General features: G+C 46.2%; 1 long non-coding RNA gene across 1 annotated transcript; it reads right to left on the bottom strand.

Moving 5' to 3' along the window:
• Positions 1-3,687: 3,687 nt before the first annotated feature.
• On the bottom strand, positions 3,688-19,423 carry LOC130523361 (uncharacterized). The gene is made up of 3 exons (XR_008949874.1): positions 19,239-19,423; positions 19,024-19,101; positions 3,688-4,114 (listed from the first exon to the last, which is right to left on the bottom strand). It is a non-coding gene; the product is annotated as an uncharacterized LOC130523361 (long non-coding RNA).
• Between the last annotated feature and the right edge of the window lie 204 nt (positions 19,424-19,627).

Here is a 19,627-nt window from a genome sequence, read left to right as displayed (position 1 = left end):
TGTTGATTGAATTGTGATGTTTGAAATTAAATCTCTTCTCTGTTTGTCTTCTCGACCCTCCATCTGTCTCCAGAGGCTCCAGTCTCGTCTTACGCTGTGGTTTTGCTCTTCCTACTGCCCGGTCATTAGCTCATCCCCCCCACCCCCCCACCCAGCGCCTGACAATTCGCCAATCTTAAGCCGACTTCACGCACAAAGAAACCGTAGATTTATGCAGACACGTAAATGCCGAAACACATTTTAATCATAGTGAGGTGCAAAGCTTTTTATTTTTATGGGAGAATGACTAATTCTGTCACAGGATAAAAAGATAAATGGCGCAGCTCCCACATTATCCCAGGTACAGGTAATTAGAGCGGGCTATGCATATATTTTTCTAACAATGTGTCATCCGACTTCAGCTCTGTGGTCTGGCAGAAATCTGGACTAATAACCAGCGAGGGAGTTCAGCCAATCAGAGGTCGTTTCAGAGGTAAACGGCTTTCGCTTCTGCAGAGGAACGAAAAAAACCCCAAAATGTAGGAACTACGTTGCCCAGGATGCTGTTTGCTTATGTCACACAGTTATTTACAGTGTCTAATGATGAGGGTTGGCTTCATGGCCAACTGGTGAAGATAAAGAGTGGAGATTTACTGTAAAACCCGCAGACCAGCAAAGAATGACGTCGTACCGCATCTAAACAGGAAGTGACCAGCCTAGCCACTGGCCCGAAGGGCGGAGACTCGGAGGCTAAGTAAGGAGAGGAATTGATCCATTTCAAAGCTGTCACAAAGATTGTAGCTTCTGAAATTAATGTTAATTTATGACTGGCCAGTTATTATTAGGTTGAAGGGTTGCTCTGCTCTTTCTGCATTCATCATGGGTTAGTCGTAATGAAAAAGCATCTAATTACCCGATTCATCATCACAATAATCTGCCAAATGCATAATTGAGGCGCTGTTGCTATCCGAGGTAACGCATCTCCCACTATTTTGGGGGCTGTTCCCCAATAAGGAAGTCAAACAGGTCTTGCTTAATGGTCCGGTCCGTTTAGGTTATCCATTTATATTCATTTCTGGCTCTAATTGCAAGCTTGCAGAGGTGATGCTGGTAAAAAGAGGTTGAATGTCTTCCCGGCATGTGTGGAAAAGGATCAGGAATATCTTGGTAAAGCGAGCGCGCTGAGCGGCGCCGGTAGACTGGAATCAATCAACACTTTGCAGCTGTTAGTTGAGTGGGGTGAAAAATAACTGTAATCCTCAAATGCTAAATGCCACATTTCTTTCTTTCTTTTTTTTGCAAAATCCCCTAAATTAAAGCTGAAAGTCTGCACTCAGGCAGCCTCCACCGCAATTAAAACGAAATAGCTCGAAACATTTTAGTTCAGTCGTTAGCTTGGGCTCAGATTCGTAATCTAATATACTTTTATATTCTGGTTCAATGTGCCTGTATGTGTCACATGGTGAACTGGCCTTCATTAGCATTCACTGACAAACGCTACAAGACACAAACAAGCGCCCTGGGATCATTAAGAGAACTTGTACGGACTTGGTCCAGGAGTGCCGAGTCCTGTGACATTCCAAGGGAGGAACATTTGATGAGTGTTTGGGAGACTCCCTCTCTCCCCTCCGCCGGATCTGAAATAGGCTGAATAAGTGGGACAGAAGCCGCATACATTTACTGTGCTGGCGCGCCCTCGTCAAAACAGACAGGGACGGCGCGGCCGCGAGGGACGCTGCCGGGGGGAAGGGGACGTCCGTGGGTGATCTGGACGCAGGCCTCGCAACATGAGCGGTGGCTCAAACGCACGTGTGTCGCAGCGTGTTTGCTCGCCGGCTTCGTTCCATCCATCACGGCGTGGCAGCCAGTCACTGCTGATTAAAGCCGCGTCGGCTTCAACGGGGAGATCAATAGTGATATACGGTACTGAAATAAGATCAGAATTAGCAACAAGTGCTTGGGGACAGTAACGCCTTCGGCCGACAGAGGGTGCTGCTGAGCTTCTGAGGCTGTGATGGAAGGTGTGTGAGGTTTTCTTTGTTAGTGTCTGACTGTGTGTCTGGATGGGAGCTGGCAGCGCATCAGCTTGATGATGACCCTGCCCCCTTCCAAATCATTTACAACTGAACTTCGTTCAAGCTCATCTGTTAGAAAGAAGAAAGAAGAAAAACAACACAGCGGCGTTTCTCATCGATCATCTGCGCAGAATTGGAACGCACATTTGGCCCCCGAAGCCCCCAGCAGTGTCATTCAGACGCCCGTCGGAGTATGAATAAAAATGATTCATGTGTTTTGTGTTTGGGTGAAAAGCGAGCGGCCTGGAACGTCGAAAAATCCACTTTTTTAAGCTTAAAAAAAGGCAAGAGACAGGGGAAGGCGAGGAAAACAAGACAAAAACGCATCTGTAAGTCCAAGGAACCAAAAATAGGTGAAAACACGTGAAAAGGCGCCAGGAGAGGCCTGACGGGAGCAAGAACTGAATGGGGGGGAAGCAAAAACGCTTCCAGCTTCTAATAATTCCTCAGTGCAGGGAGATGAGTGACATTTTTATAAAGCAGAGGCACACGAGCCAGGACGTTTAGCGGCGGCCACTTCAGCGTGCTTCTCCGTCCGCACGCTCCCGCTGCAGCTCAACAGCCTCCCCGCTGCCCGTGCGCCGCTCTGCGTTATGTTTGTGCAAAGTCCTGAAATGCACTTGAAAATGCTAATGCACGCCGCATCTCCATAACCTTGTTTTCTGCCTGTCCCCGTCAGCGCGCCTTCGCTTTTCCAGCGTTTCAAAGCGTCTTGTTTATGGCTCTTGACAAGTCACTTTCATGTCAGCGCTCGAGCAGGCGCGCGCATTTGTGCGCTGAGTAACATCCCAGCGTGATGCTGCTAATAGCGCTAATTACTCGGCTAAATTCTGCTAATTGAACTCACTTATGCTGAACCTCTCTGGTCCTCCTACTCCTCTCCTTTTTTCCATTCTCTCTGGACTTTAAGACCACGCTGTTAGCTTGAGTTTGCATTTGCATGCTGATTACATTAGTCATCCCGTGCAATCTCGGTCCTTTTATCGGCACTGTAAATAATTCCTAAACATTCATTCCACACGCACCTATTTTCTTTCACCATCCCCCACTCGGCCTGTAAGCCCACCACAAACACACACACACACACACACACACACACACACTTGCTTCTCTTTGAACGCTTCAAGAGCAAAAGAAGTGCAGACAAAAAGTGGTCGAGCAGCATCTGAACGGAATCTAGGAGGGACGTGGGGAGGGACGGCCATTAGCCACGCCAGCTGTTTTCCTTGCATATTAATACCAAGGCAAGTAAACACACACACACACACACACACACACACACTGGCAAACATGCAGAATCATTCCGTGAAAACAAAGCCTAGAGAAACGGGCCGGAAAAAGCAAAAGCAGAGAAAAACGCTGACATCCTGTAATCGACGTTAAAGAAATCAAAGCGGCGCCGGGGATTTACGACGGGCAGATGCTGCAGACTCATGCGGACATGCGCACGTATACCAAACATGCTATAAACCTGATTGTAAATCAGAAATGCATAAGGGATCAAATGGCACGCAGCTGATTTATATTAGCGTTGTCAATATGCACGAGGCGTTCAGTCATGTGTCGGAGCGCATTCTCGTACGCACCAAGCTAATAAAACTGAAAACAGATGCATGAGATTTATAAGGTCGGGACAGGCTGTTTATTCCTAACAGATACAGCGGGACACATGCATGCAGTCGTAGCATCCGCGCTATCAAGCCAAGGCTAGAAATCAAACCACAAAACTAAAATAAGGGGTTCTCCTTTACGGTGCTTTCACTATCCTGCGTGGAATCATCATTCGGGACAAGCAAAACATCTGTATTCAGTAGAAAACACAGCGGCCAATCCTCACGGGCTGGAATTCTCGCTGATGTTTGCACATCTGGGCACTGTAACTTCAGATGCGCAGGCCCTTTTCAAGCGGACCATAAATTCTCTGTTGAAATCTGGCCTTTGACTCGGTGGCTGCAGAAGATTCGCCCTTTCTGAGGAGGCTTGCCGGCCTGCTCCAGGTCAGTGTCTTAAATCTCCCCCAGTCCTGGTTCCCATGCGCAGTAAATCATTCATCTCACCATCTGGAACAGAGAAGCATGACGCTGCTACTGCCAGGTTTGTGCAGGGTTTTGATTCCTGCTAAGATAGCGTCTCCTCTCAACCCCCCCCCCTCTAATTTTAGTCTCCTTGAAACAAAGAAACATGCTCCAGTTGCCATGGGTGTCTCCCACAGGTCAATGGGTGAAATGTAGAGGAGCTTTGCTTTGTCACTCTCCCATAAAGACAACAAACAGCGGTTGCATGCGCCGCCTTTTTCATCTCCGCTCCCGATGCTTTGAATTCCTCAGAGCCATCAGAGGTGTCTCGGTGGCCTCCCACATCTATCTTTAGGCACGGCCACAAGCTTTATGAGAACAAAACGCGCTTTAAAACTGGGCCACGTTGCTTCCAGTTCTTAAAAAAATAAAGATCTTAACTCCAGGAAATGTTGTTTTTTCTTTGACACATAATCTGATGTCCAAACTGCACTCCCTTTCACACATTTGTACGACTATTTGCACCCATTAGTGAGGCATATGTTGAAGTCTGTCAGTCACTTTAACTGCCAAGACCTTATTATTCCAATGCAGAAGGGAATTTTTCCCCCCATTTTTAGAAGCAATAAAAACAGGGGGGCGGGCATCTAAGAAGGGGAAGACTTTTCAGGCACAATGCATGCTTCCCACATGAGGGAAAGGCTGACGCGGGGCACATGCTGAGCAGGTACATAGCAGATGAGGTAGAGGCACAAAGACACCCTGAGACACGCAGAGGGCCGTAAAAGGGAGGAAGAAAGAGGGCGAAGCACAATGATGGTCCAAAAAGAGGGAGAAACAAAGAGAGGGAAAAGAGGGGGCAGAGGGGAATGTAGCTGTGGCTTAAAGAATTCCCGGAGCGAGCATTATATATTGAAAGGTGGATAAAGTGCAGAATTGCATCCTCTCTTTGTGGTGTTTCCAGCAGAATGAACACAGTGTCACCGCTCTGAAAGCTCTTCACGGTGTTATCAGGATTACACTGCTCGGCAGTGTCAAGCTAAACACATGTTAGCCTGTAGAGTACAGAGAAAAATACTATTCAAACATTAGATTTACTTTCCTGCCATTCAACAACAGCTAAAAAAGAGCAATATCCACTGTGTGCTGCGTGAAATCAGCTTGTTATGATAGCACAGCTCATAATCGCGCACTTTAAAAGTTGAGCTGAGGATAAATCGCTGCCGTTCTGCTCACATTTGATTGAATTAATTGGGCTTATTGATCAACAGGAGCCGGAGTTGCAACCTTTTTGGTTTTTAATCATTACAGCAACTGTCTTTTCGGAGATATCAATAGCATGAATGCTAGCTTTTGGGCGTCTCTAAATGCCATCGACCGTTTTTCCTCGAGGGAAATGAAACGTGTTTGCGGAACGCTACTTATAACGTTGCGGTGCTTTAGCACAAACACCAGACTGGAATCTTTTTAATTGACGGTAGGTGGAAACCAAAAAAGGAATCACCTGGAAATGGACACATCTATTAGCTAACAGGCCTTCACGCTACTGCGTGCACTATTTTTCTATTTGTTGTGCACATACTTAGGTTACCATAATCTGTACTCCAAACAAAGTTCAAGGCAACTAGTAAAGTTTAGTATGCCAACTCCTTTAGTATTTATAAATGAACTCATTTTCAAATATTACTTCCTCATATCATTGCAAACTTTAGCTTATTGTGTTGAACTGGTTGGTTTGGTTCATTTGTCTGAGCGTTGGAGATTTACCTGATTGTAATTTGCTAAATTCTGGTTACTTTTTGAGTCGCACTATATTAGAATATACTCACAATACTGTGTGCAGCGAACAGTGAGCTAGCGTGACTCGATAAGTCCCAAAAATGCTTCAATTTTGAAATCAATTGTAACAGAAAGCATAGCTGAAACATAGCATGAGGAGCCTGTGCGTCACTGAAGAAAGAAATTTAAACACAATGTAACACAGTGATCAGAATTCTTTTTTACTTAACTTGTGTTATATTTTATAAATGGTTACCTTTGTGCATTTTCCTCTGTCCAAAATCACCCTCTACATCCTAAATAGTGCACTAACTAGGGAGTATGCCATTGTGTTATTGATTAGTGGGAACAGTAGCACTTTAACAAATAAATATCCTATTTATTTATTGGCAAAGAAATGACACCCACTGGATTTACACTTTATCGGTGAGCTCACTAAACAGTCTACGCAACCCTGCTCCCCGTCTAGTGAGTAGGGAACAGGAAGTGAGTTTGTGATTCAGGACACACAGCACAGCATTTATAATGCATCAGCCCTGCAGACATCTCTCTCTTATATGTTGTCTGTGTCATATGTGTCAGTAGCACTTCAACAGTACACAGGAAATGGCTGATAGCATCGCGTGTGTGACGTCAGAAACACATACAGTGGCAAACCTGGGAAAGGAACATGGAAGGCAGCATGGAAGCTCGTGGCAGCACGTGATTTTCCGGAGCCAAACTCAATGTCTGAGCGTTGCTCGCACGTCTTGGCTGAGTTGGCAGATCAGGGTGGCGTGATGGCAGCTATGTATGTCATCCATCATCACTGGGAAAGGGTCTGAAACTCCCAGATTTTGCTCATTCCCGTCATGAAAAGGGCCATATATTAGCAGGTGTTAGCGAGGTTACCGGGGGTATAAAGGAGGAGTCACGAGGAAGAAACAAGCATTGTTTCAGATATGTAGCATACAGCATAGTAGCAAAACAACGGCATTAGACCTCAAAATTGAAGATGGACGGATATTTATGGGCTATAATGCGTCATCACACCCCAAACAACAAGCAGACGGGCTGATAGAACAGGGAAATATTGGAGTGACAGGGACAGGAACTCAAAGGAACACATATTCAGAGACGGAAGATTATGTTCTAAGACAGACGCACGCAAACGCGCACGGCACACCGCGCAAGTAATAAATGCTGTGACAAACGCAGCCGTCGTGGGACGGAGCTACACACACACTTCGCTAGCGTTAGGCTGACTTATGAAATCCCAACTGTGGCTCAACGCCGCAATATTGTCTGAAAATGTCAAGGCTCCGATGCGAGTCCCATCGGGATAAAATGTCCTGTCAACACACACGAGGCTCAATCCGCTCTCGTGGAGGCATATGGCTCTCATTTATCACGTTGCGCGGCGAGACAAATTGTTTTTCCCCCTAAACCCTGTGCGGCACAACGGGAACAGCGAAGATGGGGTAAAGTAGAAATGTCACGAGGAGAGACAGGGGGACGCCGAGCGGGACGAGATTATGTGGAGACTAATGAGCTTTATTTTGGTGCGCGCTGCAGGTGCACAAAAGGTTCAAAGACAATTATTAAAGAAAACCAACCGCTAAACTAAGTATCCAAACAAATAAGTTGCGTCTGAGCCTTAAGGAACAAAACAAATTTGATTCTAATCTCCTAAAGCTCAACAGAGCATAATGGGTTTGTGGTTGTATAATTAACCTCTGTTATTTCCAAAAAAGCTCAAATACACAAACAGGAAATCTTACTTTCTATTATGCTTCCAAACCTGGCTTTGAGACATAATATTCTGGTCTCGGTGTGCCCATAAACTTGTGTTCCAAAGCAATTTCCTGCTGAGATTAGCCCCGCGCTCCTATCTCAACGTGCTGGAAGTTGGATGTTAGACGGGAGAGAGCGAGCTGCCTTTTAAGGTGCGCTGGAAAGTTTAACAGTGTTAGGAATAAAAAATATAGAGAGACTTTTTAAGGTGTCACGGGATATTTTCAGGGTTCCGGAAAACTGCATGAACTTTGCAGAATAAGGCTTTAAACTGTTGTTTTTTGACTTCTGGAGAAGTATTTATCATTTTAGGATAAAATCTGGCAGCAACAGTGACATATAAACATTTAATATACATATATATATTTATTTTTTAACTCAGTGACAGTTAAGGGTGAACACCCGGTGGAATCGTACATCCCCAATATTTTATGAAACAATTTTCCCCTCTCGTGATTCTTTCCAGCTGCCGTGCCTCGACGTCTGACAGCTTTATTTGCTGCTAACCTAATAAACACAGGAAGCCTGGAATAAAATGCAACCTAAACAACAAAAACAGGAACCGGTCGCGTCGCTGCGGCTACTGGCAGCCGTGTCGGTCCACGCTGGGTTCCAGATCGCGGATTACTCGCAGTGTCTGGGTGGATGTGATTTGATGGCGGTGCGGTTTGGGCCCATGGCGAAAATTATGAACATTAAATGTGATAATTGCTACCCAATTATTATCCTAAAGAGGATTTGTTTTTTCCTTACCGCGTGTAGCCAAAAGTATGGCATTAAACACCAGAAAAAGACATGTAATTGGACCTTAAATACCAGGCACATTCATTGTCAGAGGGAAAAAACCCACAAAAATGTAAAAAAAAACAATCCAAAAAGCCTAAAAATAACATATAAAAACATTCGTTTGCAGACACAATCAAAGCACGATTTATTCTGCTGGTCGTACTGAACTATTAGGATGAAAATCTAAAAAGGGCTTAAATTACAGTCAGCAGCAACAGGAAACCTGGGGTGTGAATCAGGCGCTACCGAACACGTGCAGCACCAGTACCGGCTTTACCTGGAACACCCGACACGTGCTGAGAGCAATAAATGCACCATATGTGCACGTCTAAGTTTAATGACAGTCGCCTGGATTTTTCTACTGTGTCACACTAATTAGACTAAAGTGGTCTGTAGCGAGGTAAACGATCCCATGTGGCACTCTTGTTTTGAATGGAACAGCATCGCACCCACGCTTTTGGCACAAACACACACACACAGACACACACACACACACAGAATCAAGAAAGCAGTCACGTGATTGTGTACATGTGTCTTAAACTGTCATTCAAGATAAAGATGAGCCCATGAGCGTGCACGCGCTCTTTGCTAACGAGCGCGTGGCGATTCCAGCGTGAGTGGAACCTGGGCTTCCTGTTCGGGAGGTTTTATAGGATGTCGGAGCAGGGAGGTGAGGCGCGGTGGATGTCTGAGGCCAGGCTCATAAGGCTCACCGCGGCGCTGCCACCGTCGCCACCGGCCCGTAACCTGGAAATTTTATCCCTGTGCGGCGGCCGCAGGACCGCGCCCTCTCCTGTGCCTGTGTTTATAGAAGGCCACTAGGCACTTTCATCCCCCAAAAAAGCCTCCATCTCCTGAGGTGCAGTCTTACAATGTGACTCCAACCTTGTGAAAACCTGTGGTGTGGTGTGGTGGTGGTGGGGGGGTGGGGGGGCACCAGGGACTCTGAAATGGCCCTGGCACTTTTATTTGCCCTCAAATTGATTCAAGCTGTTTTTCCGAAGATTCCTTACGGAGCAGATGTGAGCTACTGCCGTTCATTAGCAGAGGCCATATTAGTTAAGCTTCAGGTTAAAGCGTAAGGATATTAATTTTAGGGTCCTTTTCAGAGGGGTCTTAACCTCCCCCCACCTCCCCCACTCGTCCGTCTATTTCATTCTTCCCTTTCTCCTGACCCGTCCCTGTTGGCAGTTTCACTTCACTTGACCCCTGACCCCAACCCCGCCAATAGCGGGGTCCTCCTGGTCAAACGCCGTCTGTGAAAACAGTGGTCAGATAAGCTGACAGGAGCGCTCCAATAATCAGAAGAAAGCCTTCTCCAAACCACAGCGGGGGTGCAGAGACCCCACAGCCCCCTCCCAAGGTGGACGGCACGGCCAGATAAGCCTGGTGAAGTATCGCCACGGCGACAAAACTGATTCAATTTTAAGGAAACGCCGCGGTGCGATAAGATGAACAAACCGCCGCACATTACGACTGTGTTTATATTCAAGACACTGATAACGAGATGGTGCTGAAGGGAAGATAAGCTAGCGCTGGCGAACATGTGCCTCCGAGCCTGTACGCATGATGACAGGACAGTGGAGCGCGGCGGGAAGAGCTCGTAGCCACTTACCTGACAAAAGAAACCTCATTGCCAAGTTTATTCAGCATCTTCACCTTGGTTTCACGCGGAATGTTAGCCACACCGGGTATCAAATCTTCCACTGAGGAGAATTGTCCCCTATGGCTCCTGATGTATCCCATAATTTACTGTGAAGATTAGCGTACAACCACTGCTCTTTTGTGGTGGGATAAGGCAAACAGCTGTTTGTCTTTGCACCCATTTTCAACGAGGATGAGGCAGAATTATGCGTAAAGAGACGCCAAGTTTGACTTTGCTAACTCCTTGAAATGTAATATAGTTTATTCACTATTACTAACTATGCATTCCCGCCGTCTTTTCCCACCGTTTCTCTTGATTTTCTGCATTTTCTCTAAAGAATTACAATGAAAACACATCTGCGAGGCTGTCTTAGTTACCAGGAACGCTATTGCCTTTCAGGTTTATAAACTTGTCGGCATTTTGTGTCATCCATAAAAAAATGTGCTGCTCTATCACTCTGGCTGAGGAGATCCTTTTAAAACCCCTGACAAAGAGGAAGAGAAAACAAGGGGGGTGGGGGTGGGGGTGGGGGCAAACAACAGAAAAGGAGACATAAAGGGGGGGAAGGAGGAGAATGCTGTAAAATGGAGAGGATAACGAAGGAGTGCGTCGCTCAGAGGGAGCCTTAATGATGTCGACGTGATAAGTCTAAAACGAGGTGAAAATTGAAACGAGTGCCGCCGCCGCCACCGCCGCGGTGATCGGCGGAGGGAGAGAATAGAGAGCCGGGGCGGCCGTCGCTGCATTCATTTACTTAGATTAGCTGAGAGAGAAAATAGAAGTGAGGTGACAAAGGAGAGTGAAGGACAGATAGTCTGAATGGGAAATGAAAAAGAAGAGTGACAAGTAGGGGACACGGGGGAGACTGGTACAGAGGCACAGATGGTCCAACTAGAACCAGGACAAATGCACAGTATTATGGTTCTAACAATGGTTTAACCCCTGTCATCATCACTGGTAGCCAGGCTCCATGACAAAAACTACAATGCTGTGGCAACAATCGGTACTCGCGCTTTACACCGGTGCAAGTAAAGATTCCGTGGGGGAAATAGTTCACCTTTGTTGCCTGACAGCCTGGGATAAACTGCAATCTTTATCGCGGCTAACGTTGTGGAAGCAGAAGCTGCATAGCTGAAGGTTCGCACTCTCGAGGTCGGTAATTCCGTCAGAAAGGAATAAAGACCTGAACCGTGAACTCGAATGAAAATCTTGGCCTTTTTTGGACATCACAAGACTACTCATCTGCTTTGCTTTAGCACTTTGCTACCAGAACACACAAATAAATGGTGTTGTCGACAGATTTCCCACCTTTAATCAGTGTAAACAGTCACCCATGGTTATCTCCTGATGTGCACTGGGATGAAATGTCACAGAGCTAATTTTTGTTAAAAGAAAATATTGGTAGCTCTCAAAATACGCAGTGAAAATCTGAAATGCTAATATGAGTTAGGTGCAAATTCTTTGAGGACACATAAATCACAGTGTATTCCGTAGCCGGTGAGCAGGCTAATCCCAGCAAATGTCACCAAATCCCCAGGAATCGCACATGCTTGTGCAGAGGGTTTATTGTGCAAAGGTTTTAACGTCTCAAAAGGTTCTAAAGCAACTGGTCCGGTTTTAGACTATCCTCGAAGTCTTTCCGACTAACGGTAGCGTTGAATGACGCCAATTTCTTCTCCAATGAACGAAAGAAAGAAGAGTGGGAGTCCAAGCTAAAGTCAAGTGAACAAATAATGCGCATCGATTTGTTGCCTCTACTTTTGCTCTTTGGGGACTGAGTGACATTTTAAAGGCACATTTTATTATTTGCAAGGGGGCGGGGCCTCTCGCTTGGCGGGGGTGCTGACAGCCCGTTGACAGCTGAACAGAACACACTGAAATACGGCGAACGGCCTGGGTGCACTCCGGTGTTTTCTGTGTCTGCTGAGCTGTCGGAGTGTGTGTGAGGTGTCAGATAAGATACGGACGCAGAGTGCAAGGGGGCGCCGCCCCTGAGGTGCGCGTCGCTCTTGCATAAGAACCGGGCTTTTGTGTGTTTATGTACACCCTAAATATTGCAAATGGCCGGCGTGTCTCTGGACGCGCTCTGTCATTATTAAACACGTGTGTTTGTGTGTGTATCAGACATATTATATTAGCCGCTAGGCTTCATGTGTCTGTGTGCTTGAGTGCATGCGCGTGTCTACGCATATTTGAGCGCCTTCTCCGAGAATAATTCATGGCACCGAGCGAGTGAAATGCTGCGGCCGTCCACGGGCGTCCTGGAGTTCCGCCAACGCGGAGGGGCCGGCATTAATAATTAAAACCACTTTTGCGGGGAGGATCTCGATGGCGTCTGTTGCCGGCTGCACTTTTCAAGGGCAGGTTCGGGACAATCGCGGGAGGGAAAGTTTGCACGGGGAAAAAAAACCCACGCCAACTGTTCAGACCCGATTGTTATTATTACGCCTTCATTGGCGACCCCAGGCATTCAGCAGGTGACATTTATTTCAAAGAGGTGGCACGTGGGTGTGCTCAGGAGCAAGGACCTACATTCAAAAGCAGGGCGACAAACTAAATAATTGAATGACAGCGACGCGGCGACCTTATCTCTCGGCGTCCTTTGGTGGGAATCCACCGAGTGCATGTGTAATCCTCAGAAGTAGTCCTCCAGAAATCCTGCTGCGCTAAGGAACGGATCAAAACAAATAAACAAACATAGCTGCTTACCAGCATGGCCGCAGTCCAAGCCAAAGGAATCGTCCCTAAGCCCAAACGGCTGGCCAGGCACCAGCTCTGGGCCAACCCGCAGTTTATTGGAAGCACTAATGTCTAGCAAGGGAAATCAGCTTTTGCCTACGACAAGTTCAGAATCCCGCACACACACGTTACTGCACGCCGCCGATGCATCGGAATTATCTTTTGATTTGCGGCGGATCAAATTTGGAACATAGCGTCCTGCCTGATGGCAAGGAAGTTTATTTTGCATTAAAAACCTCAAAGAAGGCCCACACAAATTATTAATTACACCGCAAATATTAAAAGTGACTCAGATCTGGGCAGTAAATCAACTGTGACCTTAGTCCTATCTGAAATTATTTAAGTAAGTAGGTCAAAGACTTGTTTAAGCCATGTTTCAGCCTGGAAAGCAGAGCAGCCACATTCAGTTTGCCAACCAGTCTAAGCGAGCTCACTGTGGTCTGGAGATGTTGAGACGATAAAGCCCTGTGGAGCTACAGCAGCCAGGGCTAACAGCTAAAAACGTCAAGGTTCAGAAATGCAGATCGCATAGAATTACGGATATCCTGATCACACTTCTCTGCCCCCGAGTCCTTCGTTATCGAGTATCCGCCGATACAGAGTCCAAATCCGATACTTTAGCAATGCACATGCAAGTTAGCCTTTAAAGTTGATTATTATTGATGTTGTTGTGCATCACGATGAAGCCATACTTATATTACATAGAGGTTTACTTGCTTAAAGCTACTAGAGCACTTGAAAAACGTAGGCAACTGTATAGTTCTGTGTCCACTCTCCACAGATGTGTAGTGCTTCTAACACGGACACAACACAACGTTCCCTTTCTGATACATTTCTGATCTTTTCCACCCGATTCTTTAAAAATAAAGTGACTGACCCCCAATTTTGGATCAACTGATCAGATTAGGGACATCTTTACTGCATCGTTACAAAAATGTTGCATTCAACACATGGGCCATGTCCAGTGAACCTAAGAATCACAGACCACAACTACAGGCATCAGCCGCTAGCATTTAACATGAAGTGTGTCTCTTCATCCACCCAACAACAAGAGAACCCCAACATCCTCTTAACAATTTTAGGTCTGTAGACATGGAGCACAGCTCGAGGGCATGCACAGAACCCCCCCAGTTCAACTGGTGTACAAATGCAGGAGTTAACTGCCTTTCAATCAATTATCTCGGTGTATTGGCTTCAGTCTAGCTTCAGTCAAGCTAACATGTTTAGATCCACTGTTAAAGTCCAGTTTAGTCGGACTACCATGAACATCCATCCATTTTCTACCCTTTATCCATTAGCGGGGGTCACAAGGGGGTTACGTTTCAGCTCCCTCAGGTGAGAGACAGGGGACACCCTGGACAGGTCGCCAGCTGTCAGGGCTAACATACAGAAACCAACAAACACTCACACCTAAGGTCAATGTAAGTTTGCCAATTCACCTTTTCCTCTAATAAAATAGCCGTCGCGTACAATAAATGACACACAACTGTTGACAAAGCAGCTGTCAGATTCAATAAAATATACAAGTGCATTCCAAAGATAGTATGTAACCACGACGACAGTTTTTAATACTTTTACAATAGAAATGGGTAAAATACAAACACACATTCTGTGGATCCCTGAGTAATTGAGACAAATTGAGTTCATTCTGATTCATGACTGCTTTAGAAAAATATTGCTTTTAATATTAACCATATTTTTTTTTAAAAAGCCAGCAGCCTGTCAACCTCTCGACACCAGCGTTTCTGGGATGTGCATATCTGGGGAGGAAACACACAAGAAAACAAATATGCCAACATGTCAGTGCTCAGAGGGGTGTGTTGGAGAGGCTGAAGATGAAGTCCTGTTTGCATACACACACACACACACACACACACACACATGCAGCCCCGCCACCTCCACCATCTCCCTGTTCTCGTGGGTGTCGGAGTGAGAAATTAAATTTTTCTGATGAGGAAGTTTTTTTTCCTCTGCCCCCATTTCCATCCTCCCTCACTCTCCTCCCATCCATTCTTTAATTCATTTGCTTATTTATGAACTATTAATTTATGTACTAGCAGAGAAATTAATGCCACTCACAATTGGCGATCAGTGGCAGGTGACTGGCGCTAGCTTCACAGACACGAACATGGAAAAACGGGAAGTCACTCCAGGAGACAACACGGCAGGTGTTGTAAAACACTTAACCTACGCTGATCCGATTCATTCTGCTCAAAGCTACGACAAAAACAACAAAAAACGCTGCGCAACTGCTTGGTATTAACATAAAAACCAAATATTTCCTGACTCTCTTCTACCCTGAAGCTACTAAAACAATTCTGCCTTTCATAATTAAAACTTTAAACAACTCCTAACCATTTCTTCCCAGGAATAAAAATCGTTACACAGTGACTAGAGGACAAATGCTAGAACTTTAGAGGTCAAAGGTCCCTCTACCCAATGGTAGAAATACATGGTCATATAGATTCTTCCCCTGCTCTACACCCACAAGCTGCACTTAAATTTCCCACGCCCACGCATCACAGCATGCTACGTGTTTGTCCCATCGGGCACCCAGACGGCCAGTTGCTAATTCAGTCGGTCAATTAGGTGCGGCAGTCCATCAGGCGGTCGGCGTGGGCGAAAATAAAATGTGCAGCCTTGTCATCCGGCCCCACGGGGGCAGCGGAACACGACACGACCGATGCCGCCTCATTAGCAGGTTAACTGGCACGTGTGGGTGGTCAATGACTGTGTTTATGTGGAGGCAGAGCGGTGGGGCGGGGCTAGGAGTGAGCGACAGCGGCGTGGGCGGTGGGCCGCGCTCCGGCGGGCTATAAAGAACCCCAGCGACGGCTGACGGGTGTGTTAACGCGGCAGCGGCGTCTACAAGGTTTTCAGTGGCAAAAAGGGCCGTGGGTGGACAAGCTGTTTGTCGAACACTCTGCTTCCATTTAGTTGGGACAAGGAGATCACAGGGCAGCAAATTGAACACGAGGACTGAGCGCTGACACCTTCTGTGTCACGCCGGGGTCAAAGGTCAGGCTCAACGGCTGCAGATACTGTGTAATCAGAACCCCCACTGGTCAGGAGTTCCAGCTCGTCTCCTTTGCATTTAAATCCTCCCCAATTTTACAGCCTTGTTTCAAACAGGGTGTTGTCGTCGACTCACAAAAGCAGCCTTGTTTTAAAGAACAAAAAGGAAAGCCGAGACCTGACAAACGCACCTCCAACCCGGAGCCAAGGTGCCGGCAGAAGCAGCGGAGTCGTGCTTTAAATTACCGTTCTAAATCATCTGCGGTTTGCTGGGTTACAGATTTAACCTGCAGCCAAGCCTCTACGTTATTGTTTAAACATCACGCTTTGGATCACTTCTAGGAGAATTAACAATGAGCCCTTGTCGTGTTGGAGCACAAAGCCGCTTTTATCACCGTCAAACATCATTTATCCTCTTTTTAAAGCTGTAGCTCGCCTGATGTTTTTTTTTTAATTGTTTCAATCGTTGCCATTACTGCACTACAGAAGACAAATTGGATGATAAAACACTCTCCACAGCTCACAATTTATGTCAAAGTACCCTTGAGCACAACAGGTACCCTAACATACACTGGGCACCTCCGGCTGTACTGGTGGAATCATCCAACTTATCCCGGCAAATATATTCACTATAAATTAACTAAAAGCAAAACTACAACAGCAGTGTGGGTTTTTGACATTGTTATATGTAGTAAATTCTGTCCGCTACACTGTCAACAGTAACCCCCCACCATTATTGGCAGACATGGCAGGGAAGAATAACTAATGAGCACCCATGTATAAGACAGATGGAGCGAGCGGACACATTATATTCCATAAGCCCCCACCTCATTCTCTGAGTTGGGCTGGGCCAGACTGGGCTAGTTTCTGCTTCCAGGATTCCAGGCTTGGCATCGCCGCACTGCTTCAAACTTCTGTGCATGTGTCTGCGAGCGTGCGTGTGCAAGGGGAGCCTCAGGGAGGGGCTGGCTAAGTCAGTTATCGATCCACACTGGCCCCTGAAGGCTTGGGATCAAATGAGACGGACACAGGGAGGGGAGGGGGGGGTGAGGCTCTTGAAAGTTTGTCAAGCTTCCCGGACACACGCGCGCGTGAGCGATCTGTCGGTCTGTTGTTCTGTTTGCTAGCTGTGTGTGCGCGTGCCTACACCCACCGTGACAGAAGATTCGTATCTCCGGGGCGTCCGTCAGCCCAGGTGACGGATGGGTTCAGTTCGGCCCCCCCTCCCCTCCCCTCCCACCCCAACCCAACCCCTCCGTCCACAGATGGACTTTTCAAAGTCGCCAAAGTCCACAGGGAGAAAGCTTCGCCGGAGCAGGCCTCCGAGGAAAGCTGGGTGTCTGGACGGGAGCCTCGGAGCTACAGAGCATAATTAGGACCCAGAGAGGGATCGATTTCAGAAACAAACAAACACGAGGATGTATATCATAACGCGCCTTTGTGTCACAGACTGGCCGTAAATGAAATCACGCTATCGTTTAAGCAAAGACGTCCCAATTGCAGGGGACGACTGAGCTTTCTCTCGACTACAGAAGAAAAGGCTGACAATAACCTCCAAAGAACAGCAAATTGCAGCTATTTGAAGGAGCTGCCCCGCATGCAGCAGCGAGCCAGGGCGTGCGCCATTAATACAGCACAATCACTGTTCCCACATCTGTTGCCAGGGTTAATCAATGGCTATACAGTGATGGCGAATAGACTGCTGATTCCATATGCCCGGCAAAAGAATAGACAATCATCGACTAATCAGAACTTGATGGAGGCCACACGGGGTGGGGAACAGCTGCTGAGCGCACTAAGCCGGTCTGTAATCACATTATATATTATTGATCTGCTAAACTGAGGATTATGGGTTCTGATATTTCTGCTGGGAGCGAGAACAGTCGCAGCGTTCAAGGTCAGCGGCGCTGCGATGGGACTGGACCAGTGAGATTATCAATATGCAGGCAAAGCTCTAATCCATGCGTCCATTCTCTGTTGCCCACGTCCCAGTAAGGGTGGGTGGGGGTACAGTAGTGGGGCCCCTGGCGTTGCAACTGTAGCAGACTGTCCATACTGCACTGCAGAGATATTGACGTCTTAATACAATAAAAAGCAAAATAAACATTATTATCCTGATCATTATAATTATCTTCAGCCCAGAGGCTCCAGATGAATAATTCATAGGGTGCTTAATTAAATGGGAAGTCTGGCTTGGGAGTGTGAGCGCCTGAATTCGTGAATATGTGAATCCGCGTTGCTTAGCGCCTTTTGGACTGATAAAATCCTTCTAGGACTGGCTGTAAAAAGAAAAGACATGTAAGATAGTTCAGATATGGATTGACTATTTTAAATTTTTCTTGAATCTAATCATTCCCCAGTGTAATGAGGCTGGATTTGAGAAAGAATTCTACGCAACCGAATGACCACACTCACATGATTGATGATGAATAATAACACAAATAAAACTCACCATCAGTGCACAATTCACGAGACCTTAATTCACACAGGGACGCACACAAACGTGCGTGTAATCAGGCCTAACGCGATGCCTTTAATGAAGAAAATAGTAAAGTCAAGGCCGTGGTTAAGCAGCCGTTATTGTGTATCACTTACTGCGATTATGGGATCAAACACTGAATAAGAGGATCTAATCTGCTATTGTTATCACTCTTGGAAGATAAGGTCACAGATCCAGTCACTCTAGATGTGCATTCGGATCTTCACGCACGCTTGGACGTGCATGCAGGACCATAGCAGGGATGCACATAAAGACCTCCCACACAAATACCATATGTTTCCCAGCAATAACATGAACACTGTGGTAATTAAAAACCTCCATGAATCCAGCACTGACTTTTCATTGCACATTAATGACGGCTCTTGATCAGAATTGCATGACCCCTGACCCCTGCAGCCTGTGCAGGGTCATGTCTGGACCTACTGGCTGGTGCTGGAGCATCTGGGAGCTTCGCAGAAAGACGTTTAAAACACATTATTTATGTAGCGTGTATATAGGCTGTCACAGAATAGCCATACAGTACATTTCTTGGATGAAAGCTGAGCACTACCGTACAAAAGTATACGTTTGAAGCGCCGCACGGTGACGACATACGCCACAATGCAAATAAGTGCGCGAAACAATGCGAAAAATACACCTAGACACGCCGTCATAAAGGCTGTCGGTCAAACAATAGTTAATAAACCAATGTCAACAAACATGTGTTGGTTTGTTTACCTTTCAGACGCGTCGTCTCTCACAGAGCTCGTTGTGCTGCCGCAGCTAGCCGCTTAGCTAATGCTAGCTCGGATCTTCCTGATTAAAAATGATTAAAAATATATTAATAATCTTAATCGACAAGCTCTTGGTTCATTTCGGTAACTTTCACTTTAGCTTCTATTTCCATTTCCTTCGATGTTATGTCAGTATTATTTTTGCGAACATTAAGTCACCTTATGCTGTTGTCGCAGCCTTGTTCCCTGATTTTAAAGTTCCCGTACACGAAAGATTCTTTTGTTTGCTGGGCTTAAACAAAAAATACCCCAAGCTCTTAATAGCACATTTGTACATGATGAAGACAAAACTATACATGTAGTACTTCAATTATGTAATGCGGTGTTGTCAAAGTTGGGTCAAAACCCAGCATGGATTTATGGACATAAAATATTAATAATGGAAGTCATACATGGTGTGTGTGTGTGTGTGTGTGTGTGTGTGTGTGTGTGTGTGTGTGTGTGTGTGTGTGTGTGTACATATATATGATTCAGTTTACCACAGCTCTGCACATAAGTCTTTATTATAGTGAAGAGAAGGAACACTTCCTCTTATATAAACAGGCATG

The sequence above is a fragment of the Takifugu flavidus genome, chromosome 3 (genome assembly GCF_003711565.1).
Source record: "Takifugu flavidus isolate HTHZ2018 chromosome 3, ASM371156v2, whole genome shotgun sequence".
In the NCBI taxonomy this organism is placed as follows: Eukaryota; Metazoa; Chordata; class Actinopteri; order Tetraodontiformes; family Tetraodontidae; genus Takifugu; species Takifugu flavidus.
The sequence above is the reverse complement of the archived record's forward strand: the minus strand, read 5'-3'. Positions and strand labels throughout refer to the sequence as shown.